The sequence below is a fragment of the Parasteatoda tepidariorum genome, chromosome 1 (assembly GCF_982258835.1).
Source record: "Parasteatoda tepidariorum strain Cologne lab strain chromosome 1, Ptep-v5.0, whole genome shotgun sequence".
In the NCBI taxonomy this organism is placed as follows: Eukaryota; Metazoa; Arthropoda; class Arachnida; order Araneae; family Theridiidae; genus Parasteatoda; species Parasteatoda tepidariorum.
In genome coordinates, this window is record NC_141755.1 from 39,789,924 (window position 1) to 39,804,738 (window position 14,815).

The window sequence follows — 14,815 nt, forward strand, 5'->3', positions numbered from 1 at the left end:
TGAAACACTAATTCCAATGTAATGTAAAAGCTTATAGTAGTATCATTTTTATGCTTCTTTGAAGGTCCTTAAATGCAAAATGTTATACTTCTTTGCAGATTGAAATAAAATATAATACGAATATCTTGCTGTTAACAACTCTCTTACTTCTAAGAAGTTGTATTGCTTTCATTATTAATTAAATTTAAGTTGTTAATTTCTGTGGACTGGAAGAAAAACTACAATCAGAAATAAAATATTTATATATTGACTTTATTCTTGACCGAGTTTCATTTTAACAATGGTAGTATGGGGTGGCAGTATTTTCAGAGATTATTTAAATTTTCGATAGAAGATTCACTTATTTTGATTTCAATTTTTTACACCATTCTTTTGACTTATTTTTTTTATTATAATGATTTGTTTTCGATGGTAGAGAATTTTTTTGCAAGTGGTGGTAGTTGTTATGCTTTTAGATGCACTACGTTGAAAAACTAATTTGTTATCTGAAGTAAAGAATTTTGAATTCCTTAAAGAATCGAATTAAAAAGGAAAGACTGGAGAAAAAAAAGAAAAATTCACGCTCTGCTGTGACGTCAAAGAAGGACAGCAAAACTTTCGGTAAGGTGGTTCCTTTCTTTTAATTAATTTTTTTTTTAAATCTTGAGATGGATGGTGGATAAAAATAAAAATGTATTGAATAAGAAATATCAAAATAATTTTGTAAAAGCCCAGGCAGTTTGTCAAAGATTAGGATTCAATTTGCAAAAAATATTTACAAAGTTTTTTAAGAAAAAGGTAGCACTTTTGGTGAAACTGAAAATAAAACACGCATTACAAACTTCATGATTTACTAATTAAGACATGTTTTTGGAAATTTCAAAATACTGTAGTAAAATAACCCCAATTTCAAAGGCATTTTATAAGTAAATTAGCTTCCGTGTTCCTATTATAACTTATTTAAATGTACTGTGCTTTAAAAAATGGAGAAGCAAAAGAGCCTGAAGCATTTTAAATAGCCTTTGATCTAATGATGGTTATTCACGTACCAGAACTCAATCTTAATGGTTGTAGGGGGTGACCTCAAATATGCGAATTAGTTAGTGCAGGCGATAATTTAAGCAACGAAATCATTTAAGTTATAAAATCAGTCTTAAGTTAATGAATATATCTTTTTTCTCGACGGATTATCATTAATGACTCCTGAAAAATAGAGGTAGCCGCAATCTGGGCAGTACAGTCCAAATAGTTTAGTCAAATCGGAAGTTTGGAACCCTTATTATTTTTATGTTAATTTTACTTTTTACGGATTTCGCAATATCTCAAGAACTTCGTTTATTCAAAGAAAATTCCATGAAAAAATTATTTATTACTTATTTAAGTAATAACTATTTTAAATAATAAATATTTTTAAGTTATTTTATGTAATAATAAATAATTATTTTAGCAATTATTTATTATTTATTTTTCAACTAGTAGTAAAAAAATGTAGTTGTAAGGTACGAAAATTGTTACAATGTAATTTTGTATGTAGAATGTAATTTTGTATGGGAAAATATTGAATTTGAAAAAAAATTGGGTCGAATAGTTCTTGAGAAATTGAATTTAAATATCTGACTTTTTAACGATACATTTTGAGAAGACTTGTTGAAAATGAAGTTTAAAACGTATGCAGTTTAGAGATCACAAATAGATTAGAATGCATTCGTTATAACAAGAGATGTCGAAATCAGTACAAACTATGCGAAGGTTGTGCTTTAAAATTTATCACGAGAAATAACATGCTTTACTGTCGAAATTACGTCACATGATTTTCAAAAAAAAAATAAAATTCAAAGTATTGTGTTTTGATGAAAATGAACTATCATTATTTTCTCATAATTAAAATTCCTAACAAATTTTCTCTCTCATCAGAAGTTAAAGTTCAATGAAACCAATTTATGAAGTCATACTCAAAATTTTTTTTAAGAATAAAAAAATTTAGTGGCCGCAATTTTTTAAGAAAAAATCCAAAATTGTGGTCAATCTAAATGAACTATCACTATTTTCAGAAAATTAAAATTCCTAAAATATTACTTTCCCACCAGCTGTTAAAATTAAATGGAATCAATTTATAAATTTATATTCAAAACATTTTTTAAGAATAAAAAAAAAGAATGACCACTTTTATTTCTCCAAAAAAAATCAAAGTTGTGGTCAATCTAGATGAACTATCGCTATTTTCTCATTATTAAAATTATTAAAACATTTTCTCCTCCTATCAGCTGTTAATATTAAATGTAATTTATATATTCATATTCAATAAAGCAGTTTTTTAAAACAAGCAAATCAAGTACTGGAAATTTCTTTCTCATGCGAAGATTCAGCGCTTTGAATTATGACTTATATGTTGGTTAAGGTCTCAATTAGAGATAAAAATATTGATGACATTATCACAATTCCAATTTTTTAGAAATTTCTAATGTCCTTACGTACATCACGCAAAATAAAGAAATGGACCATTCTGAATTACCATTTGATCTAATGATTGAATATTCACGTTTTAGGACTCAATCTTAATGGCTCATGAGGATAATCTCAAATACGCTAATTTATAAATGCAGACAATATTTTAGGATATCGATAAATACACGACTTTTGTAAAATTCTATTTCTCAGGGGCTATTCAACTGATTTTGCTCAAAGTTTGTATTCTGCCATGTAAAATTACAAACTTTAAAATTATTTAAAAAAATTTATAACTTTCAATTCAAATAAATAAAAAATAATAAACCATTATTAAAATTTATTTTTTGCAAGAAATTAGATTTGGATAAACGAATTTTATAATTGTGAGCAAAAATTTTTCAATTCTCTAGATATGGCGAAATACGCAAAAAGTAAAATTAGCATTAAGGGGTTCAAACTTCGAACGGCTATACTGACAAACTATTGGGACCATATTTCCTAGATTGCGGCTACCCCCTTAATTAGAAATCCGAATCTATCATATAGCAGGTATGTTTATTCAGAGAAAGCGCGTTTTTGTGACGGATTTCGAAACTTAAAATATCGCTGCATTAATTAATTAATAATTAATTAATTAGCATATCTGAGGTTACCTCCTCGTATCATTAAGTCCTGGAACCTGAAGAACCGGCTATCAGATCAAAAGTTATTAAGGGTAGTTCGTTTTTTATTTTGCGCACTATGCATCACTCCCCCCCACCCCCATCTTTTTTTAACTTCCTTTTCTGAAAAGGATTCCGAATATGAAGTTCAAAGGAGATCATTACAATAGTTTAAAAAATAGTGAAAATAATATGTTTTAGAATTGCTAACTATGAAGGAATGTACATAAACGTTACGACTAGAATTTTTTTTTTGTTCGCGTCGTAAATCGCAAAAATATATATTTTTATGCGTAGTTTTAAATTCACAATTAAACATTACTTTTTTTTGCTGCTAAAATGCTCATTTTTGTAATTTATTTCCGAAACCAGAGTGACATAGATATAATTCTTTTGATGTACGCTTAAAATTTTTTCTTAACACTCTTTTATTTGCAAAAGTATTTAAAGGCAAAAAATATCCCCGTAACTTTTGAGTGACATTTTAAATACCTTACTTTGCGATGAGTTTATTTTCTAAATTAATCTATTAGTTCATATGATCCATTTTAGGGACTTCTTTACGAATTCCTTATAAATTCACTGGAATTACTTTTCAAACTAACTGTTTTTAAAAAATGAATAAAGTAAAAATACGACCTGATATTTTTATGTATTTCTTTTAATTTTGATTAATGGCATTACTTATCAAGCATTTAGTTGTTAATGAAGGTTTTACATTTTTGAGTTTAACTCAAAAATAGTTTTTTCATAATGTCTAGAATAAAATATAATCTCGAAAGTTTATGGATTATTTAATTATTCCACATAAAATCAAGATTTGTTTTTATTATATTTAAACTCTTTCAATAAATAAAACATTTTTGACAGGGTACTTTTCTCGTTGTTTTCAAAAAGTTAAAACATTCCAAGGAAATTTGAGTTTTTTGAACTTTTTTGACTAAAAAAATTCGTCACGCGGGATTTGTATTGGTAATTTTCACTTGATATATTTAATGTTAATGTTAACTGGATAAAATTAATCAAAAATTTCGTGTTTTTTTAGCAGGATAAATAATAAAAAAAATTTATTTTTACCTCACTTTATTTCTAAGAGTAATTTTATTTTAAGGTTATAATGATCCATGAAATGTAGAATATTTTTTGCAATAAGTTGCAATTCATCATCAATAAATAAACACACAATCTAAGAATTTTCCCTCATTGTGCATGTATTTTAAGTAACAATTTGATATTCTCGTTTGATGTTACTCATTTGCACGAAATATCAGCGTAAATTTGCAATCAACGCCTGGAAACACCGGATGCAAATTTATTTTGCGTTTTCTAGGGAAAAGTTAGAAATCACATTTAAGTCAGACGTTTTAAAAATAATTTATTTTCTTTTATACTCGGTGTTACTGAAAAATATTTACTCCTAGACACTTTTCTAATAAATTCACAGTTTACTCCATTTTCTAAAGTTTTTAAGAGATTTTGTGTAAATCCCATTGCTTTGTTAATTTTAAAAGGAAAACGCATTTATAATTTCAAAGGTAGAATTATAATAAAAAAAAGTATAATTCAGATTGTATTTGCTTTTTCGTTATAGTTGTAGTAAACATATGTAAAATTAGTAAATAGACTGATATTTTTTTTAAAAAAACTTTAAAAATTTTTTCATTTAAATGGTTAGATTAATGCAACTTAATAAATAAATGAAAAATTGGGCAAAAAAACTTTCATAAATATTTTACTCAAAAAAAATGCTTATTTTATCTGTAACCTGACAAAATTTCTATTAAAAAAATGCAAAATTATTTATTTGAAAAAAGTAATAAATTATATTGTTTTAACTAATTGAAGTGTTAAAAAACCCAATTTAGGCACACATTTTTAAATGATCTCAAGAATGTTCGTTCTTAAAATTGTTAAGCCTTCTTTAAGTTTTATCATTTTATGCAATGTTTTAAACATGAATGTCTTTACATTTACTTTATAACACGAGTCTTTGTACACGAAAAATAATACTATTAATAATAATAATAAATCATTCAATTTCTTTTAATAATATTTCGAGTTATTTTTAAATATTGTATGAGCATTAAAATGTGAAAAATTCATCTAAAGAAGTTAAATAAAAATTAAAATGACTGAATTAAGTAGATTTTAAAACATATTTTTTATTCCTGAAAGTGTTGCCAGTTTTCATAAGAAGCTTTTGCGTTTATCTTTTGGTTGCCAGATTTTAAAATTGAAAATACACGGCATTGTTATTCCGAATAAGAAGTTAATTGATAATAATTTTTTTAGATAGTCAGGAAATTCTGTATAGAAAATTAGACGAGTGAAACTAATTTACTCTATGTAAATCATGAATTAACTTTTTTAAGTATAGATTTTGGTCAACATTATTAAACTTTATGCTCGCATGAGAGTACTATTTTTTAAGTACACCGGTGGACAAAATTAAGACATGGAAAGTATTTTCGCACATTCATTCGCACATGCGAGATACCCGCACACCGCTCCATGTGTTTGACAATGGTTCCGTGAATGCCCAGAGGTACAGACAGGAGGTCCTACAGCCCTATGTGCGTCTTTTCAGTGGAACTGAAAAGACGCATGAGTTCATTTTTATGGACGACAATGCGCAACCACATAGGGCTCTCATGGTTGATGAGTATCTGGAAAGCGAGGATATTCAACGAATGGACTGGCCAGCAGAATCCCCTGATCTGAATCCTATTGAACATGCTTGGGATGCTCTTGAGAGAGCTATTGCGATGCGCCAACCTGCCCCCGGAACCATTCTGGAGTTCAAAATTGCTCTGGTGGAAGAATGGGTGGGTCTTCCACAAGTCCTCCTTAACTCCCTTATTAACAGCATGCATATTCGTTGTGCATGCTGTCTGTCTGTCAGGGGAGATCATACACCATACTAGAGGCAACACACACTGTATAAGCCTCACTTCTATTGTCATCTTTTATCCTTAAGTTCAGACTACATTGGATTTATTGGCAATAAGTCTTTCCAGTGAATGGCACTTTCATTTTTGTTTTGCATACTTTATTATCATGGAATAAGCTATATCCATACCAAATTTCATTTATTTATATTCAGTGTTTTTTGAGATATTTGGGAAAATGTCTTCCATCTCTTAATTTTGTCCACCAGTGTAGGTAAAAATTTGATAAATTATTAATTGTTGAAACAGATTAACACAAAAGTTAGCACCAAAGTAAAAAGGGAAATTTTTAAAAAACTGATTTTTTAAAAGAATATCTGATTGAAACAATTTTTTTAAAGTTTTATAAAAGGATTCCGAATCGGAAGAATTCCTTATGTTTATATAACTGTAGTAAATTTGTAAATTTAGAATAGTAAAAACTTCTAAAATTCTTATCACTTAATTCTTTTATTTTCAACCCACATTAGTGCCATTTCTAATTCTAATGATCTCTGATAAAGAGTATTTAAAATAATTAATTATGAGTTTATTATAAAAACGATTAATTATGAGTTGAACTCTTATTACTTAACTCTTTTATTTTCAGCCTATATTAGGGCCATTTCTAATTCTAATAATCCCTCATAAATAGTATTTAAAACCATTTATCACGAACTTTTAGTTTAAGAAATAAAAAGAGAGAAAAATTTGTAGAATAGGTTCAAAAGTAAAATAACAATTTTAATTATTGATTATTTAACGTCAGATTTCATATTAGAAACCTAAATCACATATTTTAGAAAAACTTCGGAAATTTTCTATGGCATTTAAAACCTTGAATTTCAACGATTTTTTTTTTTCACAAATTGTAATTTTCACAAATTTACTTTTTGAAATACGGACTTTACTTTTTGAATTGTCAATTTACTTATTGAATTAAAATTAACTTTTGATTGAATCAGTGTTTTGAAATTGATTTTAAGCGAAAACAGAACTTTATACAAAAAGGAATTAAATTAAATGTGATAATTACTGAATTTAGTTTTTTTCGAAAAATAAATTGTAAAATTTTTTCTAGGTCACACGATGCATATTTTTGGACTTAAATTTAATTAAAAAATAAATAATAATAATTTATATTAACTTTTTATAATAAAATATTAGATTATTTAAGTTCTACTAATTTTTTTAAGCGATAAGATTATGATAAATAATGTGAATATTTTAACGTATGAAAGCTTTTATTTAATGCATTTCAAACTTGTTTATTAATTAAAACATAAATATATAAATTGTAAATACTAATTCAATATTACTTACTTAAAATTTTTTATCAGGATTGGCGAGCTTTAAATAATGCGCAAAAAAGAAAGTACCTGCTTTTGCCATTAGAAAATAGTTGCTAGTATCGTTTCGTGAATTTTGTTTTAACAGAAAAATCAAGTGATATGATATTTAGTGTACAAAGTATATACTAATATCTTTCGCGGTAGTTAGAATGAAACTAATAAAAAAAATTCGGTATTTACTAACAAACTATTAATTTTTTCCTTGTTTAAAGTTTATAACCTTTCTTTAACATTATTCTCTTTCATTATTATGTATATGCTTTTGATTATTATACAAATGTAAATGATTTAAACAAAATGAGTCATTCCTTAATTATGATATAATACAGTTGCATGATGTACCTTAATTTTGAAGCAATTTATGATAAAGATATTTCGTTACCATTTTACTATCCTTGCAAAGTTGAAAAGTTATTTTTTGTTTTGAATTTAAATTGACTTACTTTAATAATAATTTTTTTAGAAGCTGTTTTCAATCAACATATGTGATTAAAATGAAGAATGCAAACTAACTATTAAAAAATTCCAAATAAATATTAGGAATTTATTGTCCACATTTTTGCAAAAAAAATCTAGTTGGCAAAAAATATTTAACGAAATTTTATGACCAAAAAGTAAAAAAATAATTTCAAAAATATGTTCAAAAATAATTTCAAAAATATGATTAAGTTGAAATAACAACCTATCCCAATCTCAATAGCATCGAAAATTAATTATGTAAAACTATATCTGAGTAAATAGAATGAAACTCTTTTGACTCTTTAATTGTATAATTTTTATTTTTAAATAAAAAAAAGTTTGTAGTTTCATGAAACAATAAAATATTAATATTATAAATAAAATATGGAAACAAAAAACAATAAAATATGCGATCTTTGGGATCGGTGAACGGAGCGAGCACTTGGCTTAGCGAAGCGAAGATGTTTCTGAAAATGCGAAACAACCAAAGCAAAACAATCAGCATATTTTTCAAGTGATACAACAACGCCGTTAAAAATTTTCGAACATAGTCTGTTGCTGCGTTTAAACGCATAATCCTACTTCCTAAATCGATTACACGTTACTATTGTTGAGTGAAAAAATAGTTAAATCTAACTATTTATAAAAATTGCTGAAAAGTTTTACAGATTTTTTTTTAAGATGTCTTTCTTTTTTTCTCCTCCAGCATATAAAGAGTCTTAAATTTTAACTTATTAAAAAAAACTAATTTCGAAACGTTATTATTGTAAAATAATTAATTGCTTTGAATAATGTGAATTAGTACATCCTAGATCCCCACCTCAACCCGTAATAAATGCAATGTATTAATCTGAAATTAATTTAAGCCATAGATCCAAAATTATGTGAAGTTTAGTCTACAACCACATTACATATCGACGTATTAATGTCGAAATGCTTTGAAAATCTTGTTTAAGCGGCGTTTTTGAATACCCAAGAGCATCCGATGCAATAAGAGGCTGAAAGTCCTCTATTTTTTTTAAACGTGACCCAAAATTAATGGCAAAAGGGGCCTCATAACCCAAGAATCAACATTGTTCATAAAACATTGAGTATTGCATAAAACGAAATAAAACTTTCACTTTTCGTTTTCGAACTAAAAATAAATTATTAATCATTATGGAAATCATTTGAAATCAACATTGTTTGTGAAACATTGAGTATTGCATAAAACGAAATAAAACTTTCACTTTTCGTTTTCGAACTGAAAATAAATTAATATAAGGAAAACAATTTAAGTGGTAATTAATAAAATAATACAATGAATTTCGTAGGAAGAATCATTTTTGGAAAACAGGATTGATGAAAAAAATATGTATGTTTTTCCGTTTACACGAAACGATGTGTAAAATTTCTCTTTCATTTTAAGTGTTTTAATTTTTATTTTTCGAAGCTTTGTCGCTCCTTTTCTGGAAAATATCTCAATCTATGTCATGGTATGAGCCTATGAAAGATCATAATGTAACTTGGTTTCTTAAAAATTCTCTAAATAAGGAGACATACAATAAAAGATAATGTATTTTAAATCACTTCGTGATGTTTCGAAGCTCAATTACTTATAATCGATATCGAATCACTTATTTGTCACATATCATACTTTTTAGCTAAATTTGAAATTATTCATGCATGAAATTAAAATTAAAAAAAAAAACAAATAAATGAGTTAATAATTCAAAATTCTATGTTCATCAAATAATGATACCGCATTAATAGGATAATCTTGTTGAAAAAGCTATGAAGCGATTTAATCTTTTCGAATAACTAAAAACAAATTACTGTAAAAAAGAAAAAAAATTCTTCAAAATCATTTTTGCATTACTCGAATGCAAACATTTATTTTCTATCTTTTCAAAAAAGATAGAAAGGATTTTTCTTCTCTGTTTTTTAAAAGATAAAGAATAGATTTATTTTTGAAACGTTAAGAGAGACAGATTGTAAAAATGAAACAAATACCATTTAAAATGAAATTATATTTTTATAAAAACTAAATTGCAATATAAAAAATGAGTTTTAATAAATTACACCTTTAATCGGAATACTCTGGGCGTTAAGAGAAAAACCTCTCAAGAATTATTAATTTGAACAGATTAGATTTTTTTATTATTTTGAATTTGGTAGTTGGAAGAAGCATTGAGAATAATATGATAAATAAGTAATTAATTTACCTAAAGAGTTAACGCGGTAACTTGATAGTTTAAATAACATAATTAAAAAAAAATATACATTTGTTAAAACAAGTTTTCCGTCAACGCAGGGATATGAATCAGAAGTTTAAAAAGATACAGAAAAATTCTTAAATGGACTTCTATTAAAAAAAATATAGGAAAATAAACAGATTAGTTTTGGTTTTATGTAAATTTAAAAAAAATCAATTGAAATATATAAAAATAGATTATTAAGCAATTAAAATGTGAAACATATAAAAGGAAACCAAAAAGTTCTATTACATTTTTATTTCAAACATAAACTTACTTTTTGTCTCTAGTACTTAACTGTAACCGAATAAAATATTTTATTCACTCCAAACTTAAATCACTTCTTGAAAAATATCTCTTCTTAAAAAAAAAAGTTGAACTTCGTTCTCTTAAATTATTTAAATCGAATACTATAAAGTATTAATTTAAATTTCTGTATCAATACTAATGAGTATTAAAAGAAGTAAATACCGCTGTGTACCAACACTTTTATGCTTCATTTGCGCAAGCGCGTAACTACAAAAAAGTTCTACCTATCACCTGCGTTCTAATGAACTCAGAGCACGCATGCGCAATTAAGTGGGGAGGGAGGGTGACAGTCAGATTGTCGGGGGATCGCACAGCCTGTGAATGACGTCGGGGATGAAGAGGAAGAGGGAGATTAAAAGATTGCAAGAACTTGATGATTGTCGTCTACTAAGCGTGGACGAGATATTTGTTTGTACAAACACTTAAATACTATAGCTGTAAAATTGTTGATGTAAAAAAATGATCGATATTATTTCGATTATCAACACTCTTGATTTGTTGATAAATTGTTAAAAGATGGCGGCATTTTTTAAAGCTTGTTTTAATTCTTCCGGTTTTTTCTAATTAATATTGTTAATATATTGGCAGAAATAGTTGTGATGAATAGAGTTTGAAGAGTGATTGAATCCTATTATTTTTGTGATTTAAGAAATATTTTGATTTTAGCATCATTTAAAATGTATGATTCTCCGTTAAAAAAAAAAAAATAATGATTTTAAGAGTTTTACCTAGGAAAAAATATATTTTTGCGTTTCAGGTGAAGTTAAATAATAACTTACAAAATTTATGTAAAATATTTTTCGCTTATTGGGCTAAAGTATTGGTGATTTCTTTGCCGATTTGTTACCAATACGCACATATTGGTATAAACAACTCATATTGAAGATTTACGAATGACTTATAAAGTATATTTTTAAATTATGAATTAATTATTAAGTATTTTTTTAATTATTTATTAACATCTGGTTAAATGGCAAAGAATACCATATAGCAGTACGTATACACAGATTGTTGTTGGATAAATCCCTAGCAAAAAAATTTTTTTAATATAAAAATTTTACCAGAATTTTTTTTCTCCGTATATGATTAAGAGACATTGGTGACTGTTGTGGGACGGAACTGGTAAAAATTAAATCAAGCAGCAATTAAACGTAACTTAATTTGCTGTTTTACGATTAACTATTAATGAGATATTGGAATTGTTTATTCTTGTTAAACTTGCTGCTAATATTTGTAACAAAAGGAAAAATAGTTCAAAATCCTTAGGGTAATCCTAAAAATCTTTAGACTAGGGATCTGTAAGAATGTGGATGAAAACAAATTACGTTGAATGTTTCCTGTAATCGAAAAAGTATCAAATATTAAAATAGAGAATTGTGTACGTCTTTGAAAGTAAAAATAGTAAGTATTATGAAAAAAGTTTTAGCTTGAAACTTTTCTTGTCATGCATGGTGCATAGTATACTTAAGTTCTAAACTAAGCTCAGTGGTCCGACAGCCGATAGAGAGCCAAAGCCTACTATCTGACCCTCTATGAGCTGTCGCGCCACTGAGCCCATAGAGGGCCAGTCTCAGTTTTCTTGACCTTGACTTCTGGGGTGCAGGAGCAGATGTTCCGGTTAGGTGGTCAGCCGAACGCGGAACCCCCAATGTTTAGTTTCCAAGCATGCTTGGTACTCATTCATCGACCCACTGACGGGGTGAAAGGCTGAGTCAACCTTGCCCAGGCCGAGGATCAAATCCAGGACCTATGGCAAGAGAGCGCAATGCGCTAACACTCAGCCACCATCCTTAAGTTTTTTATTTTTAATAAATTGAGAATAACACCTAGATTAATAAAACTTATGATTTTCCTTTGCAACATTATAGAAACGCGTTCTCTTACCCAAGTTATAGCAGAGTTCTATATTACGTTTGATAAAAATGCTGAGAATTTGCAGTTCAAGCAGAATTCAGTGTTTCTGTCACATTTTTCTTTATTTCAGTTAATATCTATATGTATATTTTTCTCTTACACGGTGACAAAAAAAGCCTCATTACAACTCCCCGAATGGCAACACTAAAAAATCGACCAATGATTGACCCTAAAAATGTCACAGGCCAAATCTAGCTGAGGTGGCTCAACATATAGCGCTTTTAAAAACGGAAACTGAAATAACAGTTCAGCTGCGGCAATCACATACTATTAAGCTAGGCAGAAGTGAGTAGCCTTTGTCGATAGAGCTCTATTTTAGTATTTTGTCGAAAGCGCTTTTTTTCACGAATTTATGTATTACGAATTTATTTGACGATTTTTGATTTATATCACGAATTTATTTTTATTCATTGAATTTATTAGTTATTCATTGAAAAATGAGTCTCAGTCAATGAGTCTTTATTTGAATTCAAATTTATTTTAATGATATAGTATTTACTAAAAACATGTAATTTTTTTTTAAAAAAAAGTTGTTATATGGATTTGAATGATTGTTTTGAATTCTTAGAATTTTGTGCGTTAGCAATGTACCTAAGTTAGTAGCGAGCAAAGCGAGCTTGGTTTGTGAAGCAAACCGTATAAGATTGCGTAGCAATTTTCGGGGGTTGTCTAGCGTTAGCGAGCAGAGGGCGCAGCCCACTAGTTGTTTTTATTCAATTGTGATGTATGAACATAATGAAACGTTTTATAATGAACAACGAAAAATAATATTAATTTAATTTATTATAATTTATCATAGTTAAGTTTATCATAGTCATAGTCATTTATCATAGTAAGTTAATTTATCATAAGCTTTTATGTAATAAGAGAAAAGAAATTACATTTGTTTTTAAATAATTGTTTGGAAGAGTTGTAAACAAAACGTATAAATATGTATTTTAATATACACGAAAATAAATTTACTAGAATGAGAAAGCAAGAATGATATAGAAAAGCTAAAACCATTAAATCTAATTACAATTTATTTTAGGTCCTAAGAAAAAATATACCCTTTTGCCTCTCTTACCACTCGTCATTCTTTGGGGAAAAAATTCAAGCATTTTATTAAATAAATATCCTAACGATTACAAAAAATTATAAGTTTAATTATTTTCATATCAGTTGAGTCCAAATTCTTTACTGTATGGTAGATGTAGTTTCTTTGCAGAATTCAAGCATAATTTTTGGCCACTTCAGATACATTTTAATTTGGATATGAGGGAGGGATATTTTTCCCAGAAAAATAAATAATATCATTTAAGAAAATTGATTTATTATGTAAATATAATTTAATTAAAATTCGATTAAGAATGATTAAAAAAAATTTAAGAAATTAAAGAAATTTTAAAAGCTAGGAAAGATATATTGCCCATTTTAGCATCATAATTATGAAAGAAAATTATAAAATCAGCATCTGACAAAGAGATAAGTTTACAGTCGTTAAAAGGATTGGGGCACTAAAAGTTGCAATTTTCCAGCACTTTAAAAAAAAAATCACCGTTTTTTTCAGCATTACAGTGGAAACTCTTAAATTACATTATTACAGTATAACATGCCCACATTTTAAAATTATAAAAATAAAGAAAGTCTCTTAAAGGGATCACGAGAATTATTCTTGTTCTCGAAAAATCGTTAATTAGCTCTTGGGCTAAGAGTCTAGGCTCCCAGTCCTTAAAGTAAGTGAATTATACCCAACGGACAGTTAGGAGCATGGGAAGAGATCCATATTTTGCAATTTATCAAAAAATAACTTATAGCCAAAAATGAAGCCAATCTCCCTTACTCAATATTAAATTTGAAAATAATTTGGTGAAAGCTAATGGCCAAAAAGACTGTTAGAATTAGTATTATCATGTAACTGAAACATTTTTGATGTTTGAAATAAAGAGTTATAAATAGATTCTGCTTTCGATTTAGCCGCGACATTGAATTAATGAGTTTTACATTTGTACTGAAATAAAAAGTTAGCAGTTACATTGATTGTTAAGAAAAAAATAAAACATTTATATTACCTTTATATAAAATGTAATTAAAATTAAATAATTGGGTTAATTTAATTAAAATTCGATTAAGAATGATTAAAAAAATTTAAGAAATTAAAGAAATTTTAAAAGCTAGGAAAGATATATTGCCCATTTTAGCATCATAATTATGAAAGAAAATTATAAAATCAGCATCTGACAAAGAGATAAGTTTACAGTCGTTAAAAGGATTGGGGCACTAAAAGTTGCAATTTTCCAGCACTTTAAAAAAAAAATCACCGTTTTTTTCAGCATTACAGTGGAAACTCTTAAATTACATTATTACAGTATAACATGCCCACATTTTAAAATTATAAAAATAAAGAAAGTCTCTTAAAGGGATCACGAGAATTATTCTTGTTCTCGAAAAATCGTTAATTAGCTCTTGGGCTAAGAGTCTAGGCTCCCAGTCCTTAAAGTAAGTGAATTATACCCAACGGACAGTTAGGAGCATGGGAAGAGATCCATATT

At 27.3% G+C, this 14,815-nt stretch overlaps 2 protein-coding genes across 3 annotated transcripts in view; one reads left to right on the forward strand and one right to left on the reverse strand.

Moving 5' to 3' along the window:
* Positions 1–14,815, reverse strand: part of LOC107453590 (uncharacterized) — an 87,372-nt gene that overhangs the window by 61,949 nt on the left and 10,608 nt on the right. Inside the window, exon 1 of one of the 2 annotated variants that reach the window (XM_016070465.4) lies at positions 10,339–10,570. The exons of the other annotated variant lie outside the window; for it this stretch is intronic. The gene's annotated coding sequence lies outside the window, so the exon portion shown is untranslated. Of the gene's footprint in view, positions 1–10,338; positions 10,571–14,815 lie in introns of those variants that run through there. 2 annotated transcript variants of the gene reach the window in all.
* LOC107453589 (alpha/beta hydrolase domain-containing protein 17C) overlaps positions 1–14,815 on the forward strand; it is a 54,103-nt gene that overhangs the window by 28,462 nt on the left and 10,826 nt on the right. The gene's annotated exons all lie outside the window — the stretch shown is intronic.